The sequence below is a fragment of the Taudactylus pleione genome, unplaced genomic scaffold, assembly GCF_031769625.1.
Source record: "Taudactylus pleione unplaced genomic scaffold, aTauple2 ptg000201l, whole genome shotgun sequence".
NCBI classification, from domain to species: domain Eukaryota; kingdom Metazoa; phylum Chordata; class Amphibia; order Anura; family Myobatrachidae; genus Taudactylus; species Taudactylus pleione.
Genome location: NW_028284603.1, coordinates 46,426,552 through 46,443,991, shown reverse-complemented (window position 1 = coordinate 46,443,991; position 17,440 = coordinate 46,426,552).

Sequence of the window (17,440 nt, the reverse complement as noted above, 5' to 3'; positions counted from 1 at the left end):
TTTCATATTCTCTTTTAGAGTGTTCACCATCCTGGCCAGTTCGGGAATATCCAGTTTCTGTGATGGGAGATCGATTGAGGAAATGGGAGCTGATGGCAGTGCTGATGGAGTGGAGTCAGGAGGAGTGCAATGCCAATCAGGGGAGTGTCTGACCAATCTTAGTACTGTTATTGTTAAGAGAGCTGTCATTCCGGATACTCAGGGATGGTGTGGAGGTTTATCGTCTGAAGATTCCTGTATTTGTGAGCTATGTGGGTCCCTAGTTGATGAGAACTGTATCCAACGGTGCCAACCTAAATATAACCCGTACTGGGGTGTGTATCCTTTAGAGGATCATCATAGCATGGTAGGCAAAGTGTTAAATCAAACTGATTGCTGGGTGTGTTCACACGTGCCACAGGGACAGCATAACGTAGGGTTGGTGCCATTTCCACTGAATATCACGGAAATTTTAGAATTACAGAAAGGGAAAACATTGGATGGAAAGTTCCTCTCATCCAAACCACCTCATTTCAAACTCTATCAATTCCAAGTAGATAGATCACTTTTGTGTTTAAACATAACCAACCCAACCCGGGAGTTGGGAAGTGATGGGGAATAATCAGACGATAACCTTCTCACAAAGAGCTGATAATGAGTCCATAAACTATGATCTGTTACGCTCAATTAAATCTGGTGGGAAACATTTTAGGTATCGGTATACATTGAGTTCCACCAGATGGTTAATAAGAAATTATTGGTAAGGTGCCAGATGGTTATTGTGCTAAAATAATACAGCCAGAGACTTGCATGAACCATATGGATTGTTTGCAAGAGAAATGTGCTTAATGATAATGATGCATACCATCCCTTATGTTCTCCCTGATGATGTATATGTTATATGTGGAAGAAAAGCGTATAAGTGGCTCTCCCCGAGTTCCGAAGGTTTGTGTTACCTGGGAAGAGTAGTCCCAGAAGTTATGACCCTCACACATGTTGAAATGCTTGGTATACATAAGAACACACCATCACCATATCTTCACATGCAATATGAACACAGAGGCAAAAGAAATATGATACCTGGTGACGTGCATAAAGCCACTCAGCTAATTAGTGAGACAACTGGCTTTCAAGTTTTAGTTGCACTGGATCCCACCAGGATTGCTCGGGGCACATTAAATTTTAGGTATATTCAGGAACTTGCTAAATTGATAGATAATATCACTGAGATGTACGATGACACATTCAGGTATACAGGGAGAGAATTGCAAGCGTACAAGAAAGAACTGGTGCAACACAGGCTAGTGTTGAATTATTTAACTGCTGTTACTGGAGGGTATTGCGTAACGTTAGCCACCCAGTTTGGAGTAAAATGTTGCACCTACGTCACCAATGATACTAACGACCCCAAGGAGGTGATAGACCGAAAAATGGATGAAATTCTGCAGCTAAAATGGGAGTTTTGTAAGAACCATAACGCTTCAGTGGCTGAAGTAGGGGAAAAGATAGAAGGATTGGTTTCATGGCTGAACCCAGTAAAATGGTTATCAGGTCTAGGGGAATTGGTTCAGGAAGTGATCGCCAGCATAGGCAAATTCTTATACTAATTGTCATCATAATAATTGGCATATGTGCCCGGTGTGTTCCTATTGTGTTGAAGTGTGGAAAGTGTAAAAATAGAGTAAAACGAAAGAACGAAACTATGATGGTGGTCAGAAATGACAATATGAATGCCGAGGTAAATATAGAACTGCATTACAACCATGAACTAGGAAATACCATAATTTAATGTACCATATTTAAAAATACATCGAATGTATTATTGAAATGTTATTTTTAAAACACCTTAGATAATGTAAAGTCTCAATTCCCCTTCTAGACTGCCTTTATAAGACTGGTGCATCCCCACACCTTTCAGATGATCTTCCAAGATCCGCGGTGTGCGTATAATAGTAGTTTTATGTCCCCACCCAGAGACACATTATTGATGGATTAAGAACCACCTTGTGCCATCCCATAATAACACTAAATAATATGTAAATGTAAGCCTAAATTAAATTCAAAGAGTAGACTGTGATAGCATGTTGTTCGCTATCAAAGGGTGGACTGTCGAAGCTGGATAAAAGATCAGTTTAAAATTGAATTGTGGTGACGCCATCTTGCGACTGGCCGCAAGACGCCATCTTGGAAATGAGATCGCAAGACGCCATTTTGCGAATGGCCGCCCAAGCGCCATTTTGGATAAACTCACAAGTAAGTACATATGGCGATGTTACTATTAGCACCATGCGATTGCATTTTTCATCATTTCTCATATGCACATTAATACGCACAATTGCTCTGTTAACTAGTCGCATATTAGCGAATGCATAAGATCATATATGAAAACGCTGTTTAGTAGCTAAATGCGCACGCATCTGTCTCCAGTTAACTAGCGTCTTTATATCAAACCCCGTATACTCACACATTACATATTCACATACAAGGTTCCATAAGCTTTAAGGTATAAGATTTAAGTTTGTTCATTTAGTATAAATGCTGTGAAATAAAGATTATTTGGTAACTAAGGTTTTATACATGCTAAGTAAGCCGTGTTTGGTTTTGTAATGATGCGTACTCTTTCAACAGAATTCCGGTATTATCTGTGTGGAGATCGCATCATGCATTCTCGACTTATGGACCGCAGAGACTTCAAGCAACAAAATGTATATGATATGAATAACTGTTAGGATGTTGCATGAGGCGGGAATCCAGAGACCCCCAGTTGTTAGAGGCTAGGTTGGGTCTATTTGAATCAGCCTGTTAAACGCTCTGTAAAAGATGTATTCCCCTTGGGAACCAATGGCATCAGCAACAAACGTCTGTATTGTTTTGTCTATTCCTGGGGGGTATAAATATGTGTGCTCAAACGCTGGTTTTTTAGTCTTCGTGCTGAATGCTGATAGACGAGGGGTTTCTTGCTGATGCCTAACATCTGGTCCGGAAATGCCGCGTATGTATACTGTACTTGGATCTGTATAATTCCTTTGCGCCGAATTGTGTCTGGATCAATAGCGTGCAACTGACTGTACTTTTACTTGAATAATACATTGTGCTTTGGAACCACATGGAGTCTTTATTTACTGTATGACTGCGTACGCAAATTAGCGTCACCCTTAGAGGTTTATAGGTAGGATATTAGAAAGGTATAGGCAGGGGTATATAGAGGATCTAATCCAGTATCGTTAGCCCATATGTTAATACCCCCATAGTAATGCCCCTATAGTGCCCATGCTCCCATATTAATGCCCTTGTGGTAATGCCTCTGTAGTGCCCATGCTTTCATAGTAATGCCCCTGTAGTGCACATGCTCTCATAGTAATGCCTCTGTAGTGCTCATGCCCCCATAGTAATATCCCTGTAGTGCCCATACAGTAATGCCCCTGTAGTGCTCATGCCCCCACAGTAATGCCTCTGTGGTAATGCCTCTGTAGTGCCCCTGCCCCAATAGTAATGCCCCTGTAGTGCTTATGCCCCATTAGTAATGCCCCTGTGGTAATGCCCATGCCCCGGCTCTGGCTACACCACATCGCTGCAGAGAAGGAGCCGGGCGCCCGCTGGTAATAAATATTACCAGCGGACGTCAGGCTTGGACCCTCTCTACAGTGCCGGGCTGGAGGTCACTGGCACCGGGTGCAGCGGCGCACCCGGTGCACGTGCACCTCCAGCCCCCCCCTAGTTGCGGCCCTGGTCCAACACTACATAAGCCTCCCTCTGTATATGTTTCCACAGATGCATAGTATGGGCCTGAATGTATCACAGACACACACAGCGCAGAGATAATACACATCACTGCTGTGTGTAATGATTATATTTCTGCTCATCCCAATTATTTACTGACATGTAGTTATCATATTGTATTTACCATTAACCCCCAATGCCCTGCACATTAACGTTTTATCTCCTGTAATTGGATCCCCCTATGACTTTATTCCTGTAGCCTGTTATCCTTTCTGCTGATTTCTGATGCTGCCATATTCCTTTGATACTAACTCATCTGGCTGATTGGGGTTTTACAACTGGCTCCAACTGTAAAATAGTCCTTTATTTACTGTATTACACATAACCAAGTCAGACCAAGACAATTGTCCTTTCTCTCGGCACAGAATAGGCTAGGGTGGGAGATTACCTTGGCATTAAAAATCCTTCATTGTTTTTATGTCTGTTTCATTATTTCACAGGTCGCTCTACGCATTCATCCATTTAATAGGACAGAGGCTAAGAGCAGCGCCCGATGCATTATACACCAGCTCGGGCCGCAGGTAAGAAAATGCTAATATTATTTTAGTTTAAATAATTGAATTAGTTTAATATTTAATACAGTTCACTTTAAAATTGTTTTCTTACCAATACAGTATATTTAGATGTATTTGTTGTTTAAAGGACATTCTTTTACGTTATAGCTCATTTACATAGATTTTTCACATTGTATATCTATTTGTGTTTATGAATAAATATATATGATAAAAACTAAGGGCCTGATTCAGACCCACTCACAAGGGGCTGTCCGCTCGCAAGTGGGTCGATGTTGTGCACTGCGCATGCGTACGACGGCGGGAGCTCCGTCGTGCGCATGCGCCAGACGCGACGAGCGAAGGACTTTCCTTCGCTCGTTGTGTCTGATCAAAGGGGACGTGCTGTCGATGTTGATTGACAGCACGCCCCCTTTGGTGGGCGTGCCGGGGGCGTGCCTCCCAGACGGGGGCGTTCCCAAGGGAACGCCTACCGTCAGAAGCTGGCCCACTGACATCACTAGTGATGTCAGTGGGAGTGATTTTGGCTCTGATAGAGCCAAAATCACTCCGGGCCTTGCGGTTGAAAAACTCAACCGCAGGCTCCAGCTCGCAGTGGCGATGGTCACGATGGTCAAGACCATCGCGGCCATCAAACTGCACGCTCGTATAGGCTGTGGGTGGTGACCCACAGCTATACGAGCGTCCAGGAGGACGCTCCATAATTATGGAGGACGGCCCTCATTCAGAGCGTGCGCTCTGCTCAGAGCGTACGGCTCTGAATGAGGGCCTAAATATTTTGCTTTGTATATCAGAGGTGGATCGCTATCCAAGGTCCCCATATACCCATAAACAAATTAGAGTAATTACCTGCTGCTCAGATAGGGGCAGGTTTTGTCTCTCTGTGCACGAGAAATGGGGAATTCATTTCTTGTGCACATACTGGACCTGCTGCAAAACACCATTGCAGGGCTCCTAAGCTGCTCCTCCCTCTTAGTAACCAGCTAATTATATTTGTCAGACAGGGGTGTGAACTCACAGACCAGTAGGAATTGGTGAGCTCTCTGCTTGTGGCTTCCTATTGGTCTGCATGATCACACACCCCTAGGCTGCACATGCAGTACCACACCAGCTAATGCTATATCCTATGAAGATAGTGATAGGAGATGTATTTATGTTTATACTGCAGAAAGGCCAGACAACATCTTCCATCTGCCCAATCGAGGGTTCTCGGTTCAGTAGGGAAAAAATATGTAATGCACATATTTTATGGACAGTAACATATGGCATTTCCCTCCAATAAGGAGGGTATGCTGAGACTTGTAGTTCCATAATAGGTAGCAAAACACTTGAGGCATAATCTGATAAGTTATTATAATATGTCTCACTTACAATTGGACGGACCCCCAGGCTAATGAGGTAGACCATCTTGTGTCTTAAGGGCCTAAGAACCAGTGACTAGTAGAGCTTTTTTAGATATCAGCAAAATGTTTCTGGTAACTGTGCTAATTGCTGACAAATATCACTTTATACTCCCGGATCATGTTCCTATGTGTGACTTCGCCATCATCAATTAATACAAACTGGACTTAAGATCTTCTGCTCCAGCTGCAGCGGTGCTTGTAGAACCTGGTGACATCTACTGAACATGTGTCTTCTCTTTCCTTACAGACAGTACTACTGTCAGAGATCAGTGGCACCACAAAGGGGGTGCGGGCCGCACCCGGGTGTCACCCGCTGAGGGGTGACACCAAAGTGCAGACTCCCCCTCACTGACAGGAGCTGGGTGCTGCGCTGTAGCATTAAGTGCAGCACTCAGATCCTAACACTGAGGGAGAAGGCCAGCACTGCACACAGGTACCTCCTGCACCCCCCCACTCCCTCCCCCCCAAGTATTAGGCATGGAAGTTTGGGCCGCTAGGCAACGCCCCCTGTCCACGTGGCCATACCCCCTGCCAATGAGGCAATGCTTCTGTCTGCATGGCCACACTCCCTTTTCAGCGGCAACATGCACAGCATCCCTCCCCGCAATTATCCATGTGGTTCCAAAAAGTGAAGCGTTAGGTGCACAGCAGCTTGTGAATAGCACTGCTTCTAACTTTCACTGACCAGGGAATAGGTGCACCCATCACCAAACGTGATAGGCAGCATTTTATGGACAGAACAAATATACAATAGTGCACAGTCTATCCATTCACTAACAAGCAGTGACATCCCTGAGAGAGTAAACTGATGAGCAGCATCCTGATGATTATTGGTTTAGTAACATGATGTCTGTCACTGTTCATTACTGATACGACGCATTGTATAATTACATATCTGCCATTCTTTCTTGTAACGTCAGTGAGTGTATGCTTAATACCTTTATCTTTATTACAGGCACCGGGAAGACGTTTACCATGATGGGCAATGGTCATGATCCCAGAGTAATATTCCGCACTCTGAAAGATCTATATAAGACCATTGAGGGGCAGAGAGGGCCAAATAAATTCTCTGTTTCATTGTCCTATGCTGAGGTAAATATGTGAGGAATATGTGCTTGGTTTATATTCTGTGTGTTTCATTTGGAGTTGGATGGAACTCTGGGGGTTTCTGCAGAAGATATGCATTTACATACTGCACAGGCACAGGCAGCGGCAAACATGCGTAGGCCAAGTATATTGCAGCACATTAAGACATGATGCATAGGTAGATATTGGGATGTGCATCTATTGCCAGTGCTGTAGGGCCGGATGCAACTATACAGAGTGATGATGTAAATGACCGAATACATGTGCAATCAGGGGCATAATTAGCATTCACCAGGCCCCCTAGCAAAGTTTGAGGGGGGACCCCTACTCTGCTTTTTTTGAGAATTCATGGGGACTGGTGCAGAACTGAAAGCTCAGATGGGCCCCTGCCGTGTATGTACTGGTCCCGAAAAACCTTGATATACAGCATCTGGAGAACCACAAGTAATCCAAGTCCTTTCTATAGAGTAAATGTGGATTACATACTTGTCATGCTTGTTTTGCAGAGGGTGATTATTCCTTCTTTACATTTTCAGGTCTACAATGAAACCGTTCAGGATCTGCTAAGACCGTCCTCTGGATATTTGAACCTTAGAGAGGATCCCTACAGCAATACCAAGATAGAAGGGATTGCAGAGTTCTTCCCCAGCAGACCTGAAGAGGTGACTATCATTAGTCTGTGCTACCCTTATGCAGCGTCCATGCTCCACCGCTAGTTATCCCTGTCTATATTATTATTATTTTTATTATTATTATTATTATTATTATTATTATTATTATTATTATTATTATCACCTTTTATTTATAAGGCAACCTAAGGGTTCTGCAGCTCTGAACAAGGGGGGTACAAATAACAATGTTATATAAGAATAGACTAATACAAACAGGTTTGCTGTCTGCAAAGAACCTATTAATGTGTGAATTAATAAGTGGGCCCATGATTATGTGATTGCTGGTGTAGTGACCCCATTGTGGCTATAACACATGGGTGTAACTTTATGAGTTGTTTTGTGTAACCACAAGAGTGTTGGTGCATCGATATTACTCTCTCTTTTTCAGGCCATAGCATTACTGATTAAAGGGAACAAGCGCTGCTCTAAGGCAGCCACAGCTGCCAATAAGAACTCATCCCGCTCCCATGCTGTGTTACAAGTCACCGTAAAGCAGACGAGCAGTGATGGAGTGTGCACCGGCAAGCTTTACCTGGTAGACCTGGCAGGATCAGAGCGAGCATGCCAGGTATCACTTATGTTTTACATACCATTATCATTTTTTTGCATTTCCCCTTGCAAGTGCATTATTCCCAGGGACATCTTTTCTGCACATTCACGAGTCACCAGGAAAATTGTCACCGCCATTTTCCCTGTGATTTTTGCAGTACTCTAAAGACTGCGGAAAGGTAAGCATTAACTAAATATTGGTGCAGGGTGTGTAGTGTGGGCCCCCTGGACTCAGGGGCCATGTGCACCACACACCTTGCACCCATTATAAATACCGTCCTGCAAATAGGTGATGATTGTTAGTTTGCTGTACTGTTGCAGTGTTCATGCTTTACCACTAGTCGTCACTGTCTACTCTAGAGAGAGAATATTTGTCATTCATATCAGTCCCTGGCCCATGGCAGCTTGTAGTCAAAATTCTCTAGCACACATACACACACACACCCCCATACAGGGATCCATTTTGTGGCCAGCTGCCAGTTCACCTGCCAATATGATTTTGGAGAAAATCAGAGCACTCAGAGAGAACCCACAGAATCACAAAGAGGAACAGTTGATGTATATTCAGGCATATAGAAGGTTACTAAAACTGCAATATGCTAAATGCTTTGGTTTTGGACCAGTGAGCACAGATAGTCCACCTAGAGCACTTCTGGGTGTGTGCCTGCTATCTGCTCTATGGGAACGCCTCTGCAAACTAGAGAACAATCTCCAGATGTGCACTGTGCAAGATTTTGTTCCAGTACTGCTCTGTATGACAAGGAGCTGTGATGTCCCAACACCATACATATTAGGCTAGGCAGCTAGGGACACCTTCACTCCTCCTAACTCCTCCCCTTTGCCTTTATATTCTTCTGCTGCTCCGCAGATGCAACCACCTTGCTTGGTAAAGTTAAACCCTGATGGAAATCTAGGTGCACTCTCACACAAAGACATAACAGGGCATAATTGCACCTTGTCCCAGCCCCTGTCCCCTGAGTGCACCATGTCATGATGATGCGCGCATTATGTCATCACGTCATGCAAATGGGCCATGATCGACAGCTCCAGTAAGCTCAACAGGCTGTATATACTGTGCAGAGTGCCCGTGTGGGTTCTGCAGCAGCAATTCTGGCTACAGGGTTCCAGGCACCCTGCCAGCCAAAATCAAAGGCCGTGGGGTGGTACTATTGGCCCATAGCTAGTTATGGCCCTGCTCGCACAAAGTGAGGTGCATGGCGAGGCCAAAGCTGCTCTTGCATTGTGCATCGTAAATGGTATTCATTATGTGTATAATTATCAGAGGGGTTCCAGCATCGAAATTTGAACCGGCGGCTATTGAGCCACTGGTATTTTATACCCATCCCATAGATACACCCATGACTGATGAATAAGTAGCATTAGTCACTTAGATATTTTTTCTGGGATACAAATATTTAAGATTTTGAATGGGAGTTTTCAAAAAGAGCAATTAAGAGACTGTATGCCCTGGTACTAAAGGGGTGTGTGGTCCTCTTTGAAAATTCTAAGGCCCTGGGTAAAAGGAAAGTGGCTATAGCATCCATGCGAGAACCTCAGTCATCAGGAATATTGGGGTTAGGCACCCCCTGGGAGGGTTAGGTTTAGGGTGCAGGAAGGGGAGGATAGGGTTAGGCAACACCGGGGGGGAGGTTAGGGTTAGGCACTAGGGGGGAGGTTAGGGTTAGGCACCACTAAGGGAGGGTTAGGGTTGCGGAGGGTTAGGGATAGCATACTTACCACCCATGTCAGATCTTGACTGCGCGGGGTTCCAGTGTCGGGATTTGAACCGGCAGCTATTGAGCCACTGGTATTTTATACCCATCCCATAGATACACCCGTGACTGATGAATAAGTAGCATTAGTCACTTAGATATTTTTTTCTAGGATACAAATATTTAAGATTATGAATGGGAGTTTTCAAAAAGAGCAATTAAGAGACTTTAAGCCCTGGTACTAAAGGGGTGTGCATACCTCCCAACATTTGCATTGAGTCAGTCGGGACCTCCGCGCGCGCCTTGAAAAGAGGGCGTGGCCGGATTGTAAAGGGGGCGTGACCGGATTGTAAAGGGGGCATGGTCTGATGACACGCCCCCGTTTACATTACTAATGGGGCGTGCCCAGCATCTCCAAGATGCTGGGCTGCCCCGGGCTTCACTCATACTGTGAATAGATGCTGTGCGCATGCGCACAGCATTTATTCTCGCTCTGCATACACGCTGCTCTGCATAGCAGAGCAGCGTGTATGCTTCTCCCAACTTCCCCCCCCACCGCAGAACACTGCAGCTTGTGGGTGGGACAGCGGGACAGTCCCAGAAAAACGGGACTGTCCCGCTAAATGCAAGTGGCTATAGCATCCATGCGAGAACCTCAATCATCAGGAATATTGCTCCTAACACATGGTTGTGCTGTTTTATCTCACACAATGGCTGCAACCAATCATGATATTATATAATTAGTGCAATCATTTGTTTCTCACAAACAGTATAAAATAATAGTAGATCTTTAAACTTCTCATTATACTGTGTAAGGATTCCTCAGTGATCTCCCCTATAACCAGAGCTTTATCTATCACAGGGCGCACTGAGTGGCAGGAGCAGAATGGTGATGATCACACACATCAGCCCTGTGGATGCTGCCTATGAAGACTCTCGCAGCACACTCACCTACGGGAGCAAGGCCAAGCACATCAAAACACTGGTGAGAGGTAACTGCATATTTATCTATGTTACTGGATAAAACTGGTGGAACAAGGGATTTATTATGAAATATAACAAACATTAGGAACATTTAAAATCAGTTTTATTAGAAGATTGGTTGGAATGTGATCTTTCACCCTCTATTAGAAATTCAGCTGCCAATTAAAATATGTTAAAAAGATATACTACAGGCTCAATCAGTCATAAAAGCTACACCTGTGGTATTACATGTCTGTGTGAGGACACATAGGTTATCCATCCATAATTCCTGTCTCCCTGCTTTCTCTGAGTGTGTCAGTGCCCATAACTAACTCTCTGCTGTTTACCCTTCCTCCTACAGGTGGAGAGAAACCGTGTCTGTGCACCCCACAAGATCCCTGAGGCTGCAAGAGAAGACAACATGCAGCTGAAAGACCCTCGTCCTCCAGGTATTCTTGGGTTTTTTTAATGAAAAGATCGAGGGGTTTGTTTATCATAGTTGTGCACTAACAATCTGCATCACCTCTTATCTTAGCAATAGAAATTGTAGTTGTGCCACAATTTACAGTGCTGGGATGGTTGGTAGATATGTACGTATGCTGGTCTTTACAGTTGCAGGTTAGGCAAAGGAAACGACTGACCCAGTTTCAATAGGAACAAATAGGGGTTTACACTATAATCCATTGACTAACTGAAACAAAACATATACCAGACATAGTAACTGTACTATTGCTGTATTCTTTTCCATAGAGCCAGCCCATAAGAACCATAAGGACAAAGCCTCCAGTTCCAGTAACACTGGTCCTAAGAGACGCTCTGTGTACGTACTTATTATATGAACAATATGTAATATTGTGATTTATGGATATAAATGTAAAATAATGAAAATTATTGTAATTTATAGATAAGAGTAGATTATTATGAAGTATTTTTTTTAGCTATCATTATTCAAATGTTAACCGTATTACACACCATAATATCCAGCGATGGGTACATTATTATATTGTAGTAACCTTAGCTATTGTTACATTCTCATGGAGTCCTTTAGGTGCAAATGTGTTTGTTTTCTCTTTTTAGGGCTTCGCTGCATAAATTGCCCCCCATGGTCGCTATGCCAAGAGAACACCTGGCAGTACTTGAGGTCATGGTCCCTATGCCATGAGAACACCTGGCAGTACCGGAGGTTGTGGTCCCTATGCCAAGAGAACACCTGGCAGTACCGGAGGTTGTGGTCCCTATGCCAAGAGAACACCTGGCAGTACCAGAGGTCATGGTTCCTATGCCAAGAAAACACCTGGCAGTACCGGAGGTCATGGTTCCTATGCCAAGAAAACACCTGGCAGTACCTGACGCCATGGGCCCTATGCCAAGAGAACACCTGGCAGTACCTGACGCCATGGTCCATAAGCCAAGAAAGCACCTGGCAGTACCTGAGGTAAGTGCTTCAGTGTTATAGTGGCTACTTACACTTTCCTTATCTCCTAGTATTTATAGATACATTTGTCATACCAATGTAATGCTTATTACACTGACATTTACATCTTAAATTACTCCTCAATATCACCATTTATTTATTTTTTATTTATACTGCCCTTGAGGATATGAGCATAGTTACCCTTCCCACATTCTCCCCATAGTCTTACCCTATTCCTGTCAGACATAGGGGGAGATGTATCAAACCTTGGAGACATAAATAGGAGAGAGGTAAAGTACCAACCTATCAGCTTCTAAAAATTGCAAACACAGCCTGTAACATGACAGTTTGAAACTGACTGGTTGGTACTTTATCTCTCTCCGAGGCTTGATACATATCCCTCATAACCTGCCCTCTTAAACATTTTCAGCATGTAAATTTTAATAACATTCCCTAGAAAAAAATATGTGAATTAGGTTTTGGGGAGGTTTATATATATATATATATATATATATATATATATATATAAATATATATATATGGTTTTACATAAATAAAAATGAAACTGTGAATGTTTAATCTTTATCATTATGTACTCTTTACTCCACCTCTTTGGGGAATACTCCACCATTCTATCCTGGTTGTTCTTGTTACTACTCCATATTCTCCTGTCTCCCTGTGTGCTCTGCGTGTGCCAGTGTCAGTGACTCTCTGCTGTCCACCCTTCTTCCTGCAGGTGAAGGCGCACCATGTGAGTCTGGCCCACAAGATCCCTGAGGGCGCCAGAAAAATCAATGTTCAGCTGAGACTCCTGGCAGTACCTGAGGTTGTGGTCCCTAAGTCAAGAAAACACCTGGCAGTACCTGAGGTAGTGGGTCCTATGCCTAGAAAACACCTGGCAGTACCTGAGGCAGTGGGTCCTATGCCTAGAAAACACCTGGCAGTACCTGAGGCAGTGGGTCCTATGCCTAGAAAACACCTGGCAGTACCTGAGGTTGTGGTCCCTAAGACAGGAAAACACCTGGCAGTACCTGAGGTAAGTGCTTTCAGCATGGGCTTTTTTAGAGGAGGGTGCCCATGTGTGGTCTCTATCCGGGCCCCCTCCCCTCTCTCCGGTGTCCAGCAGCACTCAGCGCTGCACCTGTAGACCCCGGGCACAAGAGTGTGCACAGGTCACCAGAAAAATGTTGCTCCCACCATTTTCCTCATGATTCCCCTAGCGCACATGCGTAAAATTCTGGGAAAATAGCCATGGAGGCCATTTTTCAGGTGTTTTGTCCAACGTTACAGCCTGATGCGGGACTTCGGAGGGGTAAGTATTAAAGCCTATGGGTGCAGGGTGTGAAACTGTGATTGTTTAAACTTTATCATTATATTCTCTTTGTTCCACGTCTTTGGGGAATACTCCAAAATTGTATCCTGGTCATTCTTGTCACTCCTCCATATTCTCCTGTCTCCCTGTGTACTCTGAGTGTGCCAGTATCAGTGACTCTCTGCTGTCCACTCGTCCTCCTGTAGGTGAAGGTGCACCATGTGAGTCTGGCCCACTAGATCCCTGAGGGAGCCAGAAAAATCAATGTTCAGCTGAGACTCCTGGCAGTACCTGAGGTTGTGGTTCCTATGTCTAAAAAACACCTGGCAGTACCTGAGGCCATGATTCCTATGCCAAGAAAACACCTGGCAGTACCTGAGGTAAGTGCTTTCAGCAGGGGCATTTCTAGAGAGGAGGGGGCCAATGTGTGGTCCCTGTCCAGGCTCCCTGCTCTCTCTCCGGTGGCCAGCAGTGCTCAGCACTGCACCTGTAGACTCTGGGCACTAGAGTGTATGCAGGTCACTGGAAAAATGTTGCCCCGCCATTTTCCCCATGATTCCCCTAGTGGGCATGTGTAAAATGCTGGAGAAATAGCCGTGGTGGCCATTTTTTAGGTGTTTTGTCCAGCGCTACAGCCTGACACGGTACTTCGGAGGGGTAAGTATTAAAGCATATGGGTGCATGGTGTGAAATTATGATTGTTTAAACTTTATCATTATATACTCTTTGTTCCACGTCTGTGGGGAATACTCCACCATTGTATCCTGGTCATTCTTGTTACTACTCCATATTCTCTTATCTCCCTGTGCACTCTGAGTGTGCCAGTGTCAGTGACTCTCTGCTGCCCACCCTTCCTCCTGCAGGTGAAGGCACACCATGTGAGTCTGGCTCACAAGATCCCTGAGGGCGCCAGAAAAATCAATGTTCAGCTGAGACTCGTCCTCCAGGTATTCTTGTACAATGCAATTAAAAGTTAGAGGGTTCTGGTTATCATAGTTGTGGACTAACAATCTGCATCACGGCTTATCACAGCCATACAAATTGTAGTTGCCCCAAAAGTTATCATGCTTGGACGGTTGGGAGGTGGGTACATATGCTGGTCTTTACAGTTGTCCATTATTTTATCTATGGTACATTTTGTGAACATAAAAATAAAAACCTTCAGTGGTTAAGGGGTTAATAGAAAATCTATTTAAAAAAAAAAAGTAATTAAAAAGGCTGCCTTGGAGTTTGCTGTAATGGCATAGTGTCTATTGCACAGGACTAGATTGCAGATTAGGCAAAGGAAGTGACTGGCCTGGGAACAAAAGGAACTAATAGTGGTTTATACTTACAAACTATAATCCATTGACTAACTGAAGCAAAACATATACCAGACACAATAATAACTGTACTATTTCTGTATTCTTTTCCATAGGGCCGGACTGGAAGAACAACAGGCTCAGTTCCAGGGACATTGTGCTTATGAGATGCACGTACGTACTTTGTGCAGATATCACATGAACAATATGTAACAATGTGATTTATGGCTAGAAATTTAACATAATGAAAATAGTGTAATTTATACTGTAGATACGAATAGAATATTTTAGATAATTCTATTTAAATGTTAATTATATACCATTATATATAGTTATGGATCACAGTCATAAACTAATCTTAGCTATTTTTGCATCTCAGTAACTATCATATAGCATATTACATTTTACTTAAAATGTCAATGTAATATATTTATTTTTATGTATAATAATATAGAATAACTGATGAGTATAAAATGATAAGGACAATGTCCCACTGAAGTGAATCAGCCTAGGAAGGTTATATAATTGATTTCTCATGGAGTCATTTAGGTACAATGGTGTCTGTTTTCTCTTTTTACGGGTGCACTGCATAAATTGCCCCCCGTGGTCCCTATGCCAAGAAAACACCTGGCAATACCTGAGGTAAGTGCTTTCAGTGTTATTGTGGCTACTTATTTTTTTTTGCTAATTGCAGTCTATATTGGTTTTTCAGAAAAACATGGGGGTACAAAAAAAGGGGAAAAGGTAAACTAAAAGGGTGGGGGGTACAGGCACAAGATAGTCACATCCAGAATAAAAAGAAATAATAATTAAAAAAAAAAAAAAAAGACCATACCCTACCGCAAGCACTGTGATCGCTGCAGTGTGTAACACAGCCAGGTGACGTGTAGTATGATGCTTCATCTAAATCACAGGTTCTCAAACTCGGTCCTCAGGACCCCAAACAGTGCATGTTTTCCATGTCTCCACACTGAATCAAGTGAAATAATTAGTTCCACCTGTGGACCTTTTAAAATGTGTCATTGAGTAATGATTACACCTGTACACCTGCTGGGTGACCTGCAAAATGTGAACTGTGTGGGGTCCTGAGGACCGAGTTTGAGAACCACTGATCTAAATTATGCACGCCCCTGCAATGGCGTTATAATGCTCAGGCACGCCTGCGTTCGCACCACCACACCCCCGTTTTCATTGACCTTCCACTGTCACCACCCAATGTCTCTTCCTGTCACTCATTCTAGTGAGCCATCTATGTTCAACGTGTGATCGCTTCCCGATCACAGTGACTGGTTCGTGCACGCCAGCTGTGTGCAAACGCAGCCTAGCGAGCGGGTCTGAATTGGGCCATAGTTCATTAATTGTAAATTAAATAAAAATAATAAAACTAAGAGATAAACCTGTAAAAATGGATAAATTCCAATAATATATCTACTCATTCATTATCAGTTTTGAGAATGAAGCTATCCTTGTAGTAAAATATGCTCCTTTATTTCTATTTAATTAATACTGCCCTTGTTACCATTCCCACCTCCTCCACATATACTTACCTTCTTCATGTCACCTCCTTCCTTGTGCCACCACAGTTTTTCCCTTTTGAATATAAGCTTTCACGAGCAGGGCCCTTTTGTTTAGTATATACTAAAAAGAGTTCATTCTGGTCAATACTAGGCAGGATGGAATCCTTTCTTGGAAAAAAAACAGATCTACGATACATATATTTGTAAAATAAATATAAATTTCAGGTCCACTCCTCAACAGTTAAGTTTCCCACATGCCTCACTGCTAAAACTCAGCAGCGAGAGTTGAAGGGAGGCCCCACGCCCATCACAGCTCTCACTGGCTGCATGCTACCCAGACACAGCACTTATATTTAAAAAATTTCAGTCGCATATACATATTTTGGATCTTAATTTCTCCATAACTCTAACTATATTAGCAGGTGTATTGCATATATATATATCTTATTCATACACGAAGATCTGCTTATATATATATATATATATATATATATATATATATATTTTTTTTTTTATATATATATAGTTTTATAGAGCAAGGTCTATTAGGGATAGTGTCCCAAATACCTATGAGAACCTCCAGATGTAGTGATGAGCTCACTAGTCCTCAATCCTGTTCTCTTGTCATCTCAACAAAGCAAAAAAAAATTCTCATTTGAAAAAAATAAATAAATCCTGTGTTCAAACAAGTTATCCCAAGGTGGAAATGATCTGCATGTATAAGCAATCCAGTCTGGTGACCTGTATACTAAGCGACCCCAATCTGGTGGCTAGCACATAAAGCAGATACTTGTATAAAACAGTTCCATAATCTGATGGCTAGTGTATAGTGGCTAGTGTATAGCCATCATTAGTGTATAGTGGCTAGTGTATAGCCATCATTAGTGTATAGTGGCTAGTGTATAGCCATCATTAGTGTATAGTGGCTAGTGTATAGCCATCATTAGTGTATAGTGGCTAGTGTATAGCCATCATTAGTGTATAGTAGCTAGTGAATAGCCATCATTAGTGTATAGTGGCTAGTGTATAGCCATCATTAGTGTATAGTGGCTAGTGTATAGCCATCATTAGTGTATAGTGGCTACTAGTGTATAGCCATCATTAGTGTATAGTGGCTAGTGTATAGCCATCATTAGTGTATAGTGGCTAGTGTAGGATTGGATGACAAATTAAAAATATTTCCTGTGGATTCCTTATACCGTATAACACAATCCCATTGGATTACAATTTAAGAGTTGGGT